Here is a 20,292-nt window from a genome sequence, read left to right as displayed (position 1 = left end):
TATGTGAGGCTCCAATTTTGACTCTAGCTGAGGGTGTGGATGATTTTTTGGTTTATTGTGATGCTTCCATCATGGGTTTGGGCGTAGTTCTTGTGCAAAGGGGTCATGTGACTACTTATGCTTCAAGGTAGTTGAACCCTCATGGGGTGAATTATCCTATGCATGATCTGGAGTTGAGGCGGTTGTGTTTTTCGCCCTCAAGATTTAGAGAAATTACCTTTATGGGGTTCGTTGTACAATCTACATGGATCACAAGAGTTTGAAGTATTCTATGGATCAGGCAAATTTGAATATGAGGCAACGTATGTGGCTTGATGTAGTGAATGACTATGATTTTGAGATTTTGTGTCACCCCAAGAAGGACAATGTGGTGGCCGATGTGTTGAGTCACAAGGCGATCGGTGCACCTATTCAAGATCTTTATTTGAGGATAACGGTTGTTAACCCTCTGTTGGAACTGATTCGCAAGGCACATCTCAACGCTATGAAGGAGGAGCACCATAAGAGTGAGCAGATCATATGTCAGATCCCATCTTTTGATTATGACAGTCGTGGGTTGCTGACCTTGTGTGACAAAATTTTCAATTCATCTTATCATGAAGAAGTTTTCAATTCATCCTAGTGTAAAGAAGGTGCACGGCAGGTAATGATGGAGGAGGCTCACAAATCAAAGTTTTCAATTCATCCTAATGTGACGAAGATGTATCATGATCTTAAAATTGACTATTGGTGGCCCTGCATGAAGCGGGATATGGCATGGTACGTGGAGAGGTTTTTGACTTGTCGGAAAGTCAAGGCCAAACATCAAAGAGCTCACGACTAAGTACAACCATTAGAAATCCCCATGAGGACAACGCCTGGGGTGGATTCGAGTTGGGTCATTATGGACCGATTGACCAAGAGCGCATAATTTATTCCAATTTAGGAGAGTACTCTCTACGGAGATATTGGCTGATGTCTATATACGTGATGTGGTTTCATTACACGAGGTACCCATTTTAGTGATTTCGGATTGAGATGTTCAATTCACATCCAGATTTTAGAGGAAATTCCATGAGGATTTAGGTACTCAGTTGCATCTTAATACAACTTATCATCCCCAGGCTGATGGACAGAGCGAACATACAATTTAGACGCTCGAGGATATGCTTCGAGCATGTTTGTTTGATTTTGGTAGGAATTGAGATACGTATATGCCTTTGGTCGAGTTCTCCTTCAAAAACAGTTATTAGGACAATATCGACCAACCTCTTTTTGAGATTCTTTATAGGAGGAAATGCCAGGCCCAAACTTATGGGGGAGAGGCTGGGCAGCGAGTCATGGGGATTACCGAGGTGGTACTCAAGACTAGCGAGTTTCAGGAAGTGTTAGGTCCAGATTTGTTGGGGCCAGGTAGAATTCAGACCACGCAAATCTATTAGAAGAGATACACTGACAGACATCGGTCGGACCTTGAGTTTTATGTCGGGGATTTTGTACTCTTGAAGGCATCACCTTGGAAAAGTGTCATCCAATTTAGGAAGTTGGGCAACTTGGGCCCTAGGTTCGTTGGTCCCTTTACAATTGTTATTCAAGTGGCAAGGTCACATACCGGTTGGATCTACTAGATGATCTTAGCCAGATCTACAACACGTTCCATGTCTCCCAACTACGGAAGTGTTCGGCCGATGATTTTGCAGTAGTTTTTTTGGATGATATTTAGGTGGACGAGCGCCTGAACTATGTGGAGAGACCAGTTGTTATTCTTGACAGGAAAACAAAAATCTTGTGCAATAAGGTAGTTGATTTGGTGTAGGTTCAATGGAAGCACCGGAAGGGTTTTGAATGGACATGGGAACCCGAGGAGGAGATGAGAGAGCCTTAACTGGAGTTATTTACTAAAGTGGACTTCGAGGATGCAGTCTGATTCAAGTGGGGGAGAGTTGTAACATCCAAAATTTTTACGTGTTTAATTTAATTTAAATTAATTAAGTTTGGGCTGCCACGACTTGGAGGAGGCACCACCACGACGTGACATATCTTCAATGTTCACATAATTTAATTAGATCGTCATGGCGTGGCAGCCGTCTGAGGACAAAAAACCTAACTTATGGATCTTAAGCCCTATTTAAGGAATGTGTGAGCTAGGGTTTTATCACCCTTAGCCTCCAACACTCTCTTTTCAAACCCTAATATGTTCTAAGCACTTTGATCTCATTTTTTAAGAAACTTGTGGTGTTTTGGCCTTTGAAGGAGAATGAAACCTGTTTGGTGTGCTGGTTCCCATTGCAAGCATCATCTTCATCTTCTTACATATATTTTGGACCTTTGTAAGTGTCCAAGACTCAATCTTTATATTTTTAGGGTGATAGATCTCTAGATTTATCCCATATTCTTCATGTCTTGGTGGATCGGGATGGTGAGATCTCATAAGGTTTTCAACTTTATGAATCTTTGGGATATATAAGGTGTTTGACACCTTGGATTCGAAGTAAAATTGGGTTTTGGAGTCATGCATGTAATCTTGGTCTTTAAACCCTTATTTTTTTTGCCTAAGATGAAGTTAAGACAAGCATTGGACATGCATGCCTATAAAGCACCAATTTTTATGTTAGTTATGGTGTTAGAAGCTCTTATGGAGAAGATGGAATTGGGGATTTAAGGAATAAGTTCTTAATGGTTGATTTCATGTCATGTTTTGCCTTTTTGAAACCTACGGTTTGAGATCTTGATCTCTTAAGTGGTCTTAATGGATAAAGTTGGAAACTACATCCATCTAGACCATTGTATGGACCAAATCTGAGCTTTGAAGCTCTTGGGGATGAAGGAAACATGTTAATCCATTATGATGTTCGAAAACCAATTCCCACAATGTGGCATTCAGTCACCACGATATGGTGATAGGGGATGGATCAGTTGTTTTGTCTTTTTTCTGCCACGGGGTTGCCAATTGGAGGCCATGACAGAAAGATTGGTTAAGACCACCTGGACATGTCTGAATAGGACGTTGATCGGATTTTAACGTTAGACCACGAAGTGGCCAAAGATGGCCATGACATGGAGGTCAACTGATGTTGACATTGACTTTGACTATTGACTTATGGGGTTAACTTTTAACTTGTGGACTTTTTAGTCAAATTGTTAGATCTATAAGGGGAAGACCAACGGTTTTCATTATATGGTTATTTAAGTGGCGTTTAGTACTTGTTTCGAGAGATTGAGAGCTTGTTAACTATTGAGTTGCATTACAAGGTGAGTCTTCTCATTGTACTGTATGATGCTAGACTATATGTGTGACTCTTGTATGTATATGTATGTTTTATATGGGTTGGGCCCGAATGCACGATTTGGGCTCGAAGTATGTATACTGGATTGGGTCTATTCTTTTTTAGTATTTGATATTTTCGGGGGAAAGTCACTAAGCTTTGTGCTTATGGTTTTTGTTTAAATGTTTCAGGTACTTCCGGTTCAAAAGGGAAGTGCTCGGTATGATCGTATTGCGTACCTGGAGCTTTATTTCACACTACCTTTTGACTTATCATTGATGTTTGAGGCTAGATTATCATACTCTAACTACCTTTTGACTTATCATTGATGTTTGGGACGTTACACATCAAGTGGTATTAGATTTGGAATCATCAAATCGTTTGAGGAATTTCTTTCTCGTTTTCATATGTTAATTCATTCTTTCTAATTCAACTTTTTTTTGCATTTGAAAATGTTGTTGTTCGAGCGATCTCTAATATTTTTTGATTCTATATTCAAGACTCAATCAATTGAATCTGATTTCATCCTTATTCAATCCTTTTCTTCTTTTTGAAGAAATCGATGGGGAACATGACGTGAATATGATGATGTATTACGCAAATCTTATTGGTTCTTCAACGAACACCCCCCCCCCCCATTTTACTTCTAGAGAAATATGATCAGTGGGCAGATCGAATGGAGGATTATCTCACATTAAGAAGATTTATGCCCTCCAATCAAAGCTGGAACATGTCGAGTTGATATTGTTCGAGCAGTGGGAATAATAGCATAGAGTGATGATATGACAATGGATTGATTGAAGAAAGAAGAAAATGATAAATGGTGTATTCGTGAATTGTGATGAGCCTTACCACCAGTTGTCTATAAGTATTCAAGGTATAATGTTTTTTGAAATGTTTTGGAGTTTAGAATTACCTTTTATCTTGGTGTATGGAAAGAATGGAAGAATATTTGTTTGATGATCAAAACGCATTACAACTTCGACTCTTACTTTTTGTCGAGTCTTTACAATATACTCAAAGATCATGATATTGAGGTTAAATAAATTGATGATGACAAGGACAATATGAATTTTAGTTGTCATTTGGCATTAGTCTCAAAACAAATGTTAAAGACGTATCTTTCAATGTAGAAGAAGATGTTGGCGAAGAAGGCTTGATAATGAACTCAAACAATGAAGAAGTGGCATATTATCCAAACAATAGTGTCAACAAGTTTATAAAAATCCCATGAACATTAATTTCAAAAATAGTTCTTTCAAGAAAACATCTTTGACATCTGGTTCTGGTGTTCAACACAAAGGTGAAGGAAGAGAAGAAAGCTGAGAAGAAACTCAATGGAGATTCTTGCTATGACTGCAATTATTACAATGGTAAAAACCATCTGGAAAGAGATTGCATGTTAAAGAAGGAGGAGAAGCGATAAGAGGTTAAGGAAGAGGCCTATTATGCTATGAAGATTGAAGAACTTAAAGAAAAATCTAAGAATCCATCTCTGGTTATGAAGGATTTGGGTGAAGATGAGGGCACTTATCAAATATGGTCGTCTGGATCGGATGATGAAGATATGTGTCGCCCTATGCATGGTGCCATATTTGCAAAGCATCAAGATGAAAATTTTGCAGAGAAGATGGTGTTTGGAGATTCAACTATTGATAGCGAAGGAGAGAGTGATGATGGAGAACAGAATTTATAAGGACATTGCTTTATGGCTACCACTTTAAAGTGTCCAATGACTAAGAAGATATGTAATAGTCTCTCTTAATATTCCTTAAATTTCTTATAATATTGTCATATCCAATTGTGATGATGTTTGTTCTTATTTGAATGACATGTTGATTTCCATGAGTAGTGATTTGGAGAAAATGAAAGTTTTTCTATATGATGCTAAGAATAAAATGCAGGAGAAAAACTCTAGGGTAGAGAACTTAGAGTTGAAATTAAAAAATGTTATGGTTGATAGAGATTCAATTCATATGGATAACATTTTGTTAGTTAAATAAAGAAACATTTACTGTAATACCGCTAAAAGACTTTATGGGAAGGTTACTTTACTCTATCATTTTTCTGAAATATGCAAATAGAAATATAGAAAACTTCTTCCTTTGTTAAATTTCTAAAGAGAACTTGTAGATGAAGTTACTTATGATTGTGAAAGCAAGGTTTCTTAAATTTGATCGAGTACCAAATGATTCATATGCTTATGTTATAGTTAATATTGATAAATGTTTGGATGTTGATGATTTGGTGAATATTGTGAATGATACATTGACCAAAAATAAACAAATGGAAATTTTGAACAAAACTAAATCTTCGACACAATGTTCTCAACAAAATTTTGTTGATATCGAAGATGATTCTGATAATATCAGTGAAACTGAAGAAGAAGAAAAAGACGACGAATAAGAAGAAGAAGAAGAATGTGCTGATTGTTCAAATTTGTCTGTCATTAAAATTACCTTATTAACTAAAAGTAAAGAAAATGTTGGTTAAACATCGAAGCTTAATAATGCTTCATCTTCGACAACTAAAAACAATGAAACTCAAGAGTCAAGCATTGTCGAAGATATGACCGTGACAGTGACGATGATTCTAGTGAAAATGAAATTTCACGATTTATTAAAGCACAAGTATTTTAGTGTATAGAAAAGTATACGAAGATTTTAAAGGAAAAGGGAAAAATTATCTTGAACAAAATGTAGTTCTTTATCCACAATTTCAATATTTTCCAAATCAAGTTTTTGTTACAAAAGGTAATAGTAATAATGTTGATCCAAAATTAAATGATTTGTTGACAGAATATAATTTGAGAGTGACCGATAAAGGTTTTTACTAAAATCAAAATGTTGTAGAAAATGGTTTGAATCAGATATCGAAAGCTTTTCAATATCAAAAGAGTAAAAAATCTTATTCCAAAGATAATAAAACTGGAAAAACTTGAGTTTGGGCTGCGAATGGAACTCACTCTTTTGTCGAAGACAAGTCAAAATCTGTTGACAAGTCTTTAAAGATGAGTTGAAAGATCAAACTGCGAAGGTCTAGGATTCCAAACAAGATGTTGAAAAATCATATTTGACAAAGCTTTAATCAAATCGACAAGCTCAAAATAAATATCATTAGAAGAAAAAACAAAATCTTCAAAAAAAAAAAAAAAAAAAAAAAAACATTCTTAACATAAGTCACAAAAAAGTCAAAAAAAATATATTTTGAAATCAATCACAAAATCATTTTTCAAATGAATAACCAAAAGTTTTTCACAAAGGTTCACCCACACGTGCTCAAAACAAAAATCAAAATGATTGTCGACAAGAGTCGAAGTTTGGACATAATCAAAGGTTTTAAAATCATGATAAAAAAAGGTGTTCAAAGATTTTCTCAACAAAATCATAAAGGTTTTGTTCAAGAATCACGATTTAGATATCAAAATCGGTATCAAACTCATTTTCGACAGGAATCACATCAATATTTTTCAAAAGCAAGAGAAACAATACGAACAATTAATGTGACAAAGAAAAATGTATCATTTCACTTGATAATCCATGTTTTCCTAATCCCGAATCAACATAAATAATTAAAGGTTTCTTTTTCTAAAGGAAAAAGTGAAATGAACAGTTTTAGTCATTGGTTTGAAAACAAAGGAAACAATGACCAATCAAATGAGTTTTCACAAAGTCGAGTAAAAGAGGCTTATGGGAATTACTTGTGTGAATCAATGAATGAAAGTACTTCGTCATAAGAGTCATTGTCGAAGCCCTTAAAGTGGAAGCAAGTGAAACCAAAATAAAAAATTGAGTTCTCTGAAAACAAAATTGAAAAAGAAGATTTCAAAGTTAATGCTTCGATAGTGAATGAATATATTTCCTTTCCCGAAGATAATGAAGTTAACTTGATTGATAGAATTAAATTCAAAGTTTAAAATAGGATTTACAATTCCACGTTTCACATGACATTTCACGCTAATTCATATGAACCCAAAAAGCACATGGGTACCTAAATATCTCTAATTGATTGTAGGTACTTTATGACGAGCAATATGAAGAGAATTGGTATACCAATAACGGTTGCTCACGTCACATGATTGGAAGGAAGGAATGTTTGTGAGATTTTAGGAAATTGGAAAATGTTGGTGTGGTGAAGCTTGGAAACAATAAAAACTAAAATATCAAAGGATATTGGAAGACGACTAATAGGAATTTTACAATCAATTGAGCTGCTTAAGTCAAAGGTCCGAAGCACAACCTAATAAGGTCACTTAGTTGGTTGCAATAGGGAATCAAGTGTTGTTTGATGAATAAGGAAGTATCATATCAACCAATGTATCAAAGATAGTTTTGCTAATGTTAAAGAGAAAAGGAGATATATTCACTTTGGACATGAAACCAATAGTGGGTTTACCTTCCATTTGCTTATTATCGAAGGCTTCTTCAAATTTAGCTGCCTCTAGCATCTAAGACTTTCTCATCTCAACTTAAAAATCTCAATAAACTTGTTTTAAATTATTTAGTTCGAGGTTTACATGTTCTAAAATTTGACAATGATTTCTTATGTGCAGCTTGTGAACAAGGAAAACAACATCGACAAGGGCATTCGATTATCATCTATTCAAAGATAGTTGAACCTTTGGAAGTACATCTTAGACATAGTAGATGATTTTTCATGCTTCACATGGGTTCATGTTCTTCAACAAAAGTCTGAGACTGCTCAAGTGATGAACGACTTCATCAAAATTATCAAAGTGAGTTTAAAGAAGAAAGTTCATCAAATCAAAAGTGGAAATGGAATAGAAATCAAGAATTATGATTTAGAGTAATTCTAGACAAATCTTTGAATTTCCCATAATTTTTCATCACCTTATACACCTTAACAGAATGGCTTCGCGGAAATGAGAAATTGATCCTTGTGTGAGGCAGCTAGAACAATGCTTACATATGCAAATTTACCTCAATACTTTTGGGCTAAGTCCATTTCTACTACTTGTTTCACTCAAGTAGTTCTTTCATTCATCAAACATTCAATATCACCTCTTATGAAATCGTTAACAAAAGGAAACCTAATGTTAAATTTTTCCATTTTTTTGGTTGGGGATGTTTTATTATGAATTTGAAAGATCATCTTTCAAAATTTCAAGCCAAAGCTAATGAAGGAATATTTCTTGGATATTCAATGAATTAGTAATGAGAAAGGAAGATCAAAGAAACATTCAATTTGACCTTCGATGATTATTATGTTAAAAGAGTCGAACATGAGTTTCCTCAAAAATAAATTCTTTCTAATTCAAATGAGGATTTTGAAAAAATGCTAACTTTTGATGTTGACTTTGATCTAATCTTTGGTATTCATGATAGAGAAATCATTGTTGAAGTGAGTATTGAAGATAATCATGTTCCTAAAGCATCAAAACATTCTAATGATTCTATAGTTACTAATGGACAATCAAATGAAAGTGTAACTTCAACACCAAATACACATATCTAAGAAGGTCAATCTTCAATACCAATTCCAATTATGGTGGAGCAACTAAAAAATAATCTCGAGTTGAAGGAAAGCAATTGATATCAAATGATATTTTTGAGGGGGAGCAACATAGAGTTGATTCATGTGTTCAGGGGGGAGTAAGGTCAAAACATGTCGAAGATGTCAATCCAGTGCATGTCAAATACGATGAAGATGCTCAAGGTAGCGCAAATATCATGCTCAAGGTAGCGCAAATATCAATGATGATATTAATGATACTCTTTCTGTTACAAAGGATTTTTTAAATGCAAAATAAATCTTTGAGGATGTTGATCTTTGTTTTGATCCATATTATCCTCCAATGGAGACATGGACTCGTGATCATCCCAATGAACAAAATTTTGGTAATCCTAATTCTGGTGTGTTAACAAGGCATAAGTTAGAGCAAGAAATGAAGCTCTTAATCTTCACCAAGAGTTTTTTATGTTTAATGTTTTTATTTCTAATTTTAAACCTAATACAGTTAAGGTTGAATTAGAACATCATGATTAGGTTGTTGTAATGAAAATTGAATTGGTTGAGTTCAATAGAAATAAAGTTTGGAGGTTAATTCCTAAACTAGAAGATGTTTATGTGGTTGGTCCTAAATGGGTTTTTAAAAATAAAGTTAATAAAGAAGGCAACGTTGTTTACAATAAGTCAAGACTTTTTGTTAAAGGTTACATTCGATATGAAGGGACTGACTATGATGAATCATTCGCTCCCATCGTAAGATTTAAAGCTGTTAGAATTTTTCTTGCATATGTAGCTCACAAGAACTTCGATGTTTATCAAATGGACACGAAGTTTGCATTCCTCAATGGATTTCTTGAGGATACAGTATCTTGAACAATCACCTGGATTTGTAAATGATAATTTTCCTAATCATTGCTATATTCTAGATAAAGTTGTTTACGACTTAAAACAAGCACCAAGGGCATGGTATGAAACTTAAACCATTTTTTTTAAAAATCTCCAAATTTAAGAAAGGATCAGTTGATCCTAATTTATTTCACAAGAAAGTATGAGATCATCTTATACTTATTCAAATTTATTTTGATGACATTATTTTTGGTTCCACTGACCTTGCATTCTCGAAGGAATTTGAAAATCTATTGAAAAGTCAGTTTGAGATGAGCATGATAGGAAAAACAAATCACTTCTTAGGGTTGAACATTCAACATAACAAAGAATGCATGCTTATCAATAAGTAGAATTGCACAATGAACTTACTCAAACGATTTGGAATGACTAACGGTTCATATAAAAAAGTTCTAATGACTGTTGGCACAAGACTAAATCCATCCTTGGATAAACCTATTGTTGATCTCAAGACATATCGAAGCATGATAGGTTCTTTCTTTTATTTAACATTAAGTCGACCTGATATTATGTTTTTTATGTATAATTGTGCAAGGCATCAAGCAAATCCAAAGGAAACACATCATGCAGTTATGAATAGTATTTATATATTTACACCGAACTCCTACACTTAGGATTTGGTATGAAGCAAATATAAGGTTTTTCATTCAAGCATACTCAGATGTTAACTTTGGAGGCTATCAACTTCATCGAAAGAGTAGAAATGGAGGTTGTAAATTTCTTGATGGGCAGTTAGTAAGTTGGCAGTTAAAGAAGAAAATAAGTGTATCTATTTCGACAACTAAGGTTGAATATGTTGTTGATGCTACTTGTATCTCACAAGTGATCTGGATTCAAAGTCAAGTATGTAACTATGCAATTGACATGAAGAAAATTACTTTATTTTTTGATTCTCAGAGTGTCATTCACATATAAACTCATTCAATATTCAAAAAGAAAACATATTTCTCTTTGATACAATTTCATCAAAACCTCTTGGTGAATCAGTTGCAGATATTTTCACAAAACCTCTTGATGAAAAATCTTTCTTGAGAATTTTAAATGGATTTGGAATGATGGAAGTTTGGTATGTTCCAAAGTCTAGCTCATATTTTTGATCTGACTATCGATTTTTTTTTTCATACTTTGATACTTCGATAGTGGCATTGGATCATTCAGAGATTGTTATTCACATATAGAGCTTCGATTTTCTTCAATATGACGTTTTCTAAGAATCAGTCAACAAAGATGGCTTACTATCGAAGGTTTGATTTACTTTTCAACTTTTTTTCTTCAAAATCAATCACAAAATGATTTTCTTTATTTTTGTTGAAAAAAGAATCAAAAATTCCAAAAATATTTTCTTTATCTTTTGTCTTTTCATTAAAAAATCTAAAATTGTCAAAAAAAAATTCTTTTATTTTGTAATTCTTATAACTTTTGGGCATATCATTTTTTTAACACTTGCTACTTATGCATGCAATAACCAAGTTCATAGGGATCAAGTGTTGTCTGATACAAATTAACTAGTTAAGTGCCCCTAGAAACATACACAACATATTGTCCTAAGCCTCATAGACTCTCTATTTACGAAGCCTTAATGAAATTTCTTCTTATAAGAATTTCTACCTAACATGCTATATTAACAGAAGTCATCGAGCTACTTTTCTCTACTCATTTTGGAGTTTAGAGATACCTACTTGGTCATTATTTCATAGCAGAGGTACTACGTTTCTCTTAACCAATCTTGGAAACCAATGACGTCTTAGGTATATACAAAAATTAAACATATACGTCCTTTACTAAACTAAATGAATTGAAGGATTATTCAATCCTTATTTTTGTTTAACCATTTACATTACAGGTCTGAACCAACTAGGAGTTATGGTTATTCTAAAATTATCTAAATGATCATCCTTATTGTCACCACAAGTTTGTGAAAGACTTTTTGTCCATCTTCTTCTTTGATATTTCTATCACTCAGCACACACAATGACACATATCCCAAGACATCTTTAGTAAGATACAACTAGGATGTAGGTGTGCCAAAACTTTTTGTTGAAGATCTTGAAATCATTTTAACCATGATGATAGTGAGACCCACAAAACAACACACTTTAAGGAATTGATGGTGAACAATTACTTGTTCTAGATTTTTACAAAGGAATTGACGGATGAAACTTTCATGTTTCAATGTACTATTTGTAATGTTTAAAATCTCATTTTCATTCTTTTATGTGATCTTAGTGAAGTTGCCTAATCCTAAGTCATTTCTACCAACTTAGATCCAATTCTTTATTTTCATGAAATGAGATTTCCATTTAAACATTTTCCATACCTTTAGTCACTTTAAAAATTACCAAAGATTACTTGAAGTTGATTACTCTAATCACTTATTAATTTTTCTTACATCGTTTTGCTCTTATATTAAGTTGCGAACATGCTTGAAAATAAGGCCTACCTTTGATATTCACTAAAGGAGGCCATTCGATACTTCTCTATAGGTATTTAATTGTACTTCACAGGAAACCACACAAGCACTTTGATATCCTTCTTGATGTCAAACGAAGAGAATCTTTGCTTGAGGTCTTACTTTTTATATCAAAGGTTCTTTGATATCATGATTTATCCTATTTTTTTGTTTGATTCTATCTTTTTCTTTGGATGCACATTGACACTACAATCCTCGAGGTTTTGGGTATCACCAACCTATAATAAGATTTCACAAAGTCCGGTTTACGATTTCACTTACAAACCCAAAATTGAAAAAGACCCTACCTTTCCTACCGAAGATTTTTACATGATTGTTATCGAAGTTTGAGGAGTCCTAGTTTGGAACATGTTCGATACTTTTACTGATATCGAGGCGATATAATTGTTGTGACGCTAATGTCATGCTACTATTACTTTAACTTCAATCGAGAGAAAACCATAATTATTTATACATGTCGAGGATAACTATGACATCCCCATTTTTTATGGCTAACAAAAATTGGTTTGTTTATGCTTATTAATTTAGAGTATTCTTTTAAAAAGATTAATTTTGTGGAATTTATCCCAAAAATATGATAATAACATTATCGAACCATTTATAACAAATGTGTTTTATTTATAAAACTTGGTATGAGATCGTCAGTACATAAACATAAGCATAAACGATATATTTTAGACCTCACGATATTTACACTAACAGTCCACAAACTCCTTTACTATCTCAACAGACACTTATATCACTATGCAAATAACTTCATACCACTACCTGTGATAGAAAGAAGCTGAGTGGGTCAGGTTGGAAAACCTGATGAGTACATAGCGGTTTCAACCCATAATAATTTAATTTATATATTTTACATTAAGAAAATAACTCGAATTACCCATTCCTGTTATTCTCACTTCTTGATCCAAACTGATGACCCCTATGGATTTATCCCAAAGGATCTCTGAGTAGATAATATTGCCTCGGGGATTCCTTGGCAATATGAGTCAACCATAGGGTGAACAGAGTACCATCATGTATAGTTTATTTGTACCTACAGGTTGTATTATTGTCCGTATGTTTTTTTCCTAACATTTGTAGGTTGGGGACATATCCATGTGTCTGTTTAGTACTACCTACAGGTTGTAGACCCGTCCATGTACAATTCCTTAATTCCTACAGGTTGTAAATCTATCCGCATATGATTTTTTTAATGCCCATATCTCATAGACCTACCCACATAATAATTATTTACACCTATAGGTTGTGAGCATGTCCTTGTATGGCTTATAAACATCTGCAGGTTGCAAGCCTGCCCATGTTTATCCAGACTGTCTAGAATACTTTATGGCTTACACCTAGACATTACTAGGTGACTATTCCCTAGTGGCATAGCAATACCAAATTGGTTACGGCCTCTCATTATATTCCTAATTCATCAATACCCAATATGAAATATGATAATTTCTATTAATTATCATAATATAATCAAGCAAGTCCCAATGAACACAAAAATTCTAAATACATACAATAGGAAAAACATAGCATCTAGGCAGTTAAAATACTTCATATATATATATATATATATATATATATATGTGTGTGTGTGTGTGTGTGTGTGTGTGTGTGTGTGTGTAAGATGAAAGTAGTTATGCACTCACGTGACAGAGGTGGGTGACTAGTAATTTTGGTTGTGCTTCACTTCGTACTTTCGAAAGACCTAGATGCAGAAAGTATTAAGCCTTAGTCTAGTTTCATAATTTTTTTTACTATAATAATTATAGTCTAGATTCCTCACTAATCCAAATGTCTACATCAATATCTCTCAAATATGGATCAGCCAGGTAGGATAGTTGGGAGGCAGGATCATTTTAGCATTTTGCCTTTCTGAAATCCAACAACCAAGCTAATGTGACCATTCTAAACACCTCTCTCGTAAGTAGATTAATCAGTATCATGACTTGGAATCATTGATAAATCTTATTTATTGGTTTATAATAACGACTTTTGATTATAAATATAAGTTACATTGAAAATAGAAGAGTGTAGCTTAACTTACATACGTTTTAGCGAAAATTGGGAAAAATACACAGACATGACTCCGAAATTGCAAGCTTCTATTTGTCTGTCTCCCTAGAACCTTAGAACCTTACTAAAATATCCTAAAATCTATAAAAAAAATCAGACCTAATAAATAAGATATATTTTGAGAGAGTTTTGGAGGCTTTTTGGGTGGAAATGAAAGAAAACAGAAGGATATATATATATATATATATATATATATATATATATATATATATATATATATATATATATATATATATATATGTTAGAATAAATCAAGAGTTGATCAAAAGATTCTTTAACAGAAAAGTAAATCGGACAATGTAGCAATGATCAAAGTAGTTTCGAATGATTAATAAGAAGTGCCTTAGAAGAGATCGATGAAGAACTTCTACTGTAAAAGAACGATAGGGAATCACCAAAATGATTAACCCTAATGTAGTACATGTATGCAGTATTTAAAGAGTAACCCTAGCAACATAATAATGGATACACAGGCTCATTCCGTAAAAGGATAACTACGTACATAACAAAATTTGACACAATCAATTAAATAAACCAACAATCTCCCCCTTTGTGTCAAATAAGGAAGGCAGATTCTTCAGATCTATAGTAGCTTTTGAACTTTGAAAAGTTTCGGCATTATTCCTAGCAAAGTATTACAAACCAAAATGTACCAGTTGATCATGTCAGAAAAGCATTTCTTGTTTCCAGCATTGTTTGCTTTAGTCTGACTAGTTAACTCAAAAATGTACTCAAGGCATGAAGTGGAGTATAGATGCTTGTCGGGTAGAAAGAAACAAACTCTGTGAAAATTCGCATCAGCTCGTTCTCATAATTGAAATGACACACTCCTATCATACTTTCGTATCCTACCCAATTTCATCTTATCAAGATCCTTTGGAGGCTCCTTGGGAAGAACTGTAGGTTTTTATTAAGAAAAGTTGCAATCTCCATGTCCATCTTCCCACCTCATGGATGTAACAAACCAACATTCGTTTAAGATGTGCAATAATAGGCTTGAACTTCTGTGCATCTATCAGGAATAGATGCAATAGAGAATCCAATCAAATGGGTTGAGGCAGGGAAAATCAGCGAGAGTTAATTCGAACATTGAACTCACAGCCCTACGAGCAACCTTGAAACGAGCATTGATGAAACTCTCCGTTTTAATCAATCCGAGCGCCATGACAATAGTGATCTTCTTTGAGCTCCAGGTTTCGTATTGTGGCTTCATATGCTTGAGATAAAACGAGAACAACACCTGATCAACACCTTTTTCAGAGAGAGGAACACTCACAATCTTATCAAAACTACGAAACAGAAAGGCCTTCGGTGTGATTGGCAGATCAAGTTACGAATCTTGAGAGTTCTCCGATTCAAAAGACGTAACAGGCACTAACCAATAAATGTTCGAGTTATCAATGGCTTCATTCAGAATGCATTCTAATGTCCATAAAGGAAAAAAGAGTTCTCTGAGTCTTCAAGGTTTCCGCAGCTTCACGCACTACCTTCTCTCATTCTTCAGCCTATTTTGCAACTTGCAGGTTTTCATCAAGTTCAGTGTCGTGAACTTACACTTTAGCTTGTCATTTTCATCATCATCATCATCATCTTCTTCTTCTTCTTCTTCTTCTTCCTCCTCATCATCACCATCAACCATCTTCTCTTTTCCTCTTGATGTCGTAGCCATATTATCCTTCAAATCATTGGACTTAGGTTTTTCTTCACAACCATCACCACCACCAGTTGCATTGCCAACACCAGAAGATTTCCTTGATTCTCCCCTTGTTTTGGAATTGTGAAGGATTCTGGAACACCCTCAATGCTGTCAAGCATATAGAGGATGGGATGTAATTTCTCAGCAAGACGCTGACAAATAAAGACGGTGATGAGTGAATCATGGGCTTCGATTAGATTATGCAGTTTAGATTTGTAGAATAAAGCTTAACAGACAGAACCTTCATCTTTTCTGTTTTGACAGCAAGTTCATCCATGATTTTGTTTTTAATGGCCAGATGCTCCTATAGCTTTTTGATTTTGGAGGAGATGGAGGTTTGAAATTCTGTATTGTCAGTTTGGATTTTAGCACGAACCTTCACAAAACGTTGCCTTTTCAGTTTGAAGTTTAGAAACAAGGCAATTGATGGCCGTGTTCCCAGAGGCTGTGTTTCGTTCTGAAAAAGTTCTGAAATCACCCATGAAATTTTAAGCATCAGAGAGTAGTTTTTCAACTTTTTCGGTTGTTTTCTTGCAAGTATTATGTGAGTCCTTAACAGCTTTTTTTGTTCTGGCAAGGTTTGCAACATGTTTTTTCGTTAAAGTTTCAAAGCAGAACCTTGTGAGACTCAAGAGAGTATTCGATGATGTAGGAAGACTTGGATGATTTGATCAGAGTATCCAGCTTTTCTTGTAGAAGCTTGAACTAACGTTTGGTCATGGGAGCGTCATCATCATCCTTACTGGATTGTTGGACATTAAAAGGACTGTAGTGGAAGTCTTCAAAAGCATCTCGATCATCACCAAACATGGTATCAGGATCATCATGTTGAAGAGGTGAGATGTAAGTGAACTTCGTACCAAAAGAAAAACTAGAAGCCCTTGTCCCCGTATCAAATACGTTAGCAGTGACCTATGGTGAACTAGTAGTTGTTGTTGTAGTTGAGTATGTGAAGAAAGGAACTGATTGTGCAACATACAATTGGGATTGCGAAACTCCCGTAGAAATGTTCGGGCACAAAGCAATCGTGATAGGTTTAGTTGTAGTAGTAGGAGAAGGTGGTGTAAAATCCTGGTAGAAATCATATGTTATTGGAACAGAAGTTGGCACATAAAAAGTTACCTCAAGATTTGTAGTTAAAGGCTCCAAAACCATAGGATGCGAAGAAACAACAATATCATCAGTCTCATGCTGGTCTTACTCAGGTATACGAACGTCATAGATGGTGTCAGATTCCGAATCCTCTTCATTTCTTGGTGAAGGTGTCCTTGGTTTATGAGTGGCTCATCTTTTGCTTTGGAGTTTGAGAGGGATCGGAAGGAGCCTTAGCTTTTCATTTTCCAGCTTTCTTTGGCTTTTAAGCGTCTTCTAAATCCCTTCACATCTCATCGGTCAATGGACAAGGACTAGATGCCGGTTGTCTGGGATACTTGGTGATAACTTCACTGTCTGCTGGGACATTGTGAAACATCGTTTCTAGAATAGATCCAATGAAAGTGAATCTTAAGCTGTCAGACACTATAACATTGGAAGTGTGAAAATTCTGAATTGCTGCCACCGCTGAACCCTCAATCACTGGAATGTTGTGACGTTCGATGGCTTTCTGAATAATAATGGCCCAAAAATAAGCACAAGATATCTCTGTATGTCGTGTAACAAATAAAGTACTTTGAACTAGTTGAGTCCAAAGGATTGAACCGTAGTGCAGACTGATCCCTAAGTAAGTGTCATAAAGAATAGTAAGAAAAAGATTACTTGCATTATCAGAACCCGTTACCCTCTCTGAAAATTTCTTGAAAATTAGGGTAAACAGCCCATTCCACATGGGAAGAAGATTGGGTTTCTTGAATTTGGATAGAATTGCAAGATGGTCTTCGTAACCCATCTAATAGAACGTATCTAGAATAGCAGAAGAGGAGATGGAACCAGGATCAATAAAATCCTTAGCTGATGAAAGCCCCAATAAGCGACTAAATCAAGACTTGGTGATGGATTTTTTGTTGATTACCAAGCTCGAAAGTTATAGTAGCACTACTCTCTTCATAACGAGTAGTCAAGAAAGCTTTGGACAGATGAACTAGAGGAACACGTTATAACTTTGACAAAGAAGCAGACAATAAAGAGTGTCTCAGGCATTCAATCAGTGGTTGGAGAAAGGCATCATGCTTTGATGGATCAAGGTCCAAGATCGTATTCTAGTTTGCCTTGATTCCTAGAAGCCCTGATGTTGCAGTTTGATCAGTGGCATATGGAATTTATGATGATGCAGCCATTGAAATCGATAGAGAAGATGATGAATATTAGTGAGAGAAAAGGGTTTTCTTGTGCCTGATAATTTTTGAAATCATTAGAAGTTGTAAAGGAATTTGATCAATGATTTACCTTTTATATGTCAATGTTGGAGAGAGAAAGTCAGTTGGTGACAGTTTTGTTTCCCTGAAAAAGCATGTGTGATAGGCGTGATGTCAGGCGGCGTAACTGACAAGGCGTGATGTCATGACATTTGAAAACACGTGCCTAAATCAATTCTTATCCCTTATAGATCGCCTTTTCTATTATACCCTGTCGTGATAGTGTGCCATTTCTTGTTCTTCGAATCTGAAAGTAATCATTAAAACCACGAACCATACTGTTTAAAAATCACAAGGATCTTCATGAAAGAGTATGCCAAAGATAAAGAAAAAAACAAGTTATCTAAGGGATTCTAGTGATGTCAATAAAGACATGAAACAGTTGGATCCCGGGCAACGATCTCTTCCTTCGAAGTTAAGAGAGACTCACAAGTGTCTGTGTGGTATCCCGTTGAAATGCGATCATATGTTTGTTGAGAAACAGTGAAAGACTTCTTTTCATAAGGCTTGAAATGTGGATTCATCTTCAACCAAACTCTAAAACTCAACATAACTCCGAACGCTTGGAAAAAGTAATTATCTGGCCTGTGTAGCCATAAGAACAAGTATGCTTTGGAATTTTTTGAGTAGCTGGATAATATAGAAATCTCAAGATAAATAAAAACTAGATCTTATGGGAAGAAATGTCTTAGGTCTAGAAAATTTCATTAAGATCTCACAAAAATAAAATAATGAGATTTGATGGTACAAGCCACGAAGGTGGATTCACATCAACTCCATGGTGAAAAGCTAGAACATATCAATTGTTCACTTTCAATTCAAAAAGTGGTTTGGGATTTTGGGTTTCACTCAATTCATGGTGATAACGAATTTAAGATCATGAACACAAAGGTTGTGTAACCATAAAGCCCAGTGGTAATCTACGAGCGTCTCAAGGGTTACGAATGTGATATGGAGAAATATTAGAGGTGGTTCTGAAGAAATAAATTTACCTCTACTATATTGTGAATGACCAAGCAGTCAACTATTAACTCAACATGATAAGAGTAAGGTATCTCAATGAATTATGTGAACATTAGCCTGATTGGGAAGAAATGATTGGTATTATCAATTCATTAAGGCTTCAAACATAGAGTCTCAGAGGCTTCGGACAACATGCAACAACATGCTTCTAGGGACACTTAACTAGTGCAAAGAGTTGAAATTAAATACATGCACCACCATTTGTAACTGAGAGTATCATGATAGGTTCCTTCAATCTCTCTCAATTATCTAGTATTTTTGGTATTTTAATGTCATTACGAAAGGAAATTTGACCAAAAATGAAGGTAATATTTTTGTAATTTTTGAGTTTTTTTGAAAAAAAAGAAATAAAGAAAATATTTTTGAGTTTTTTATTTTCTGAAAAAGAAATAAAAATAGAAAAAAAAAACGAAAACACAAGTGTACAGGGACTTAAGAAAACAAAATATACAAAGGATACAATAATTTCTGAACCTTCGAATGAACATTGGACTCTGAATCGCTCCAAGCGTTCGGACCAATTCACAGCATGAATAGCTGACTCCGAACCACTCCAAGCGTTCGGACCCATTCGTAATGAATTCTTACAACCTAAGAAGGTAGTTTCGGAACAGATTCAAATTCAATCATTCCTAATCCTTGAAGTATTCTATTGAAGGTTTGTTCAGGTAAGGCCTTCGTGTAGATACCAGCCAGTTGATCAGCAGATCTCACAAAGTGAATTTCAACATTGCCATCCTCCATGTGATCCTTGATAAATGATATCTCAATGCAATATGTTTATTCTTGGAGTGTTGCACTGTAATTGCACTTTCAGAATTGCAGTATAAGGGGATTCATTTCATATTTATCCCATAGTCCCTTAGCTAACTTTGGATCCAAATGATTTGCGAGGTGCATGAGGCGGCTGCAATGTACTCAATATCTGAGAATGCTTGCACAGAGAACCCTAAGTTCAAAGGGTACCATATTCCAAGCGAATTGGTTCTTTTAAGATATCTGAAAATATTCTTTGTGGCAGTCATGTGAGGTTCACGAGGATTTGCTTGAAACCTGGCA

The sequence above is a fragment of the Lactuca saligna genome, chromosome 5 (genome assembly GCF_052625555.1).
Source record: "Lactuca saligna cultivar CGN05327 chromosome 5, ASM5262555v1, whole genome shotgun sequence".
Classification (NCBI taxonomy): domain Eukaryota; kingdom Viridiplantae; phylum Streptophyta; class Magnoliopsida; order Asterales; family Asteraceae; genus Lactuca; species Lactuca saligna.
This window is presented reverse-complemented; position numbering follows the sequence as displayed.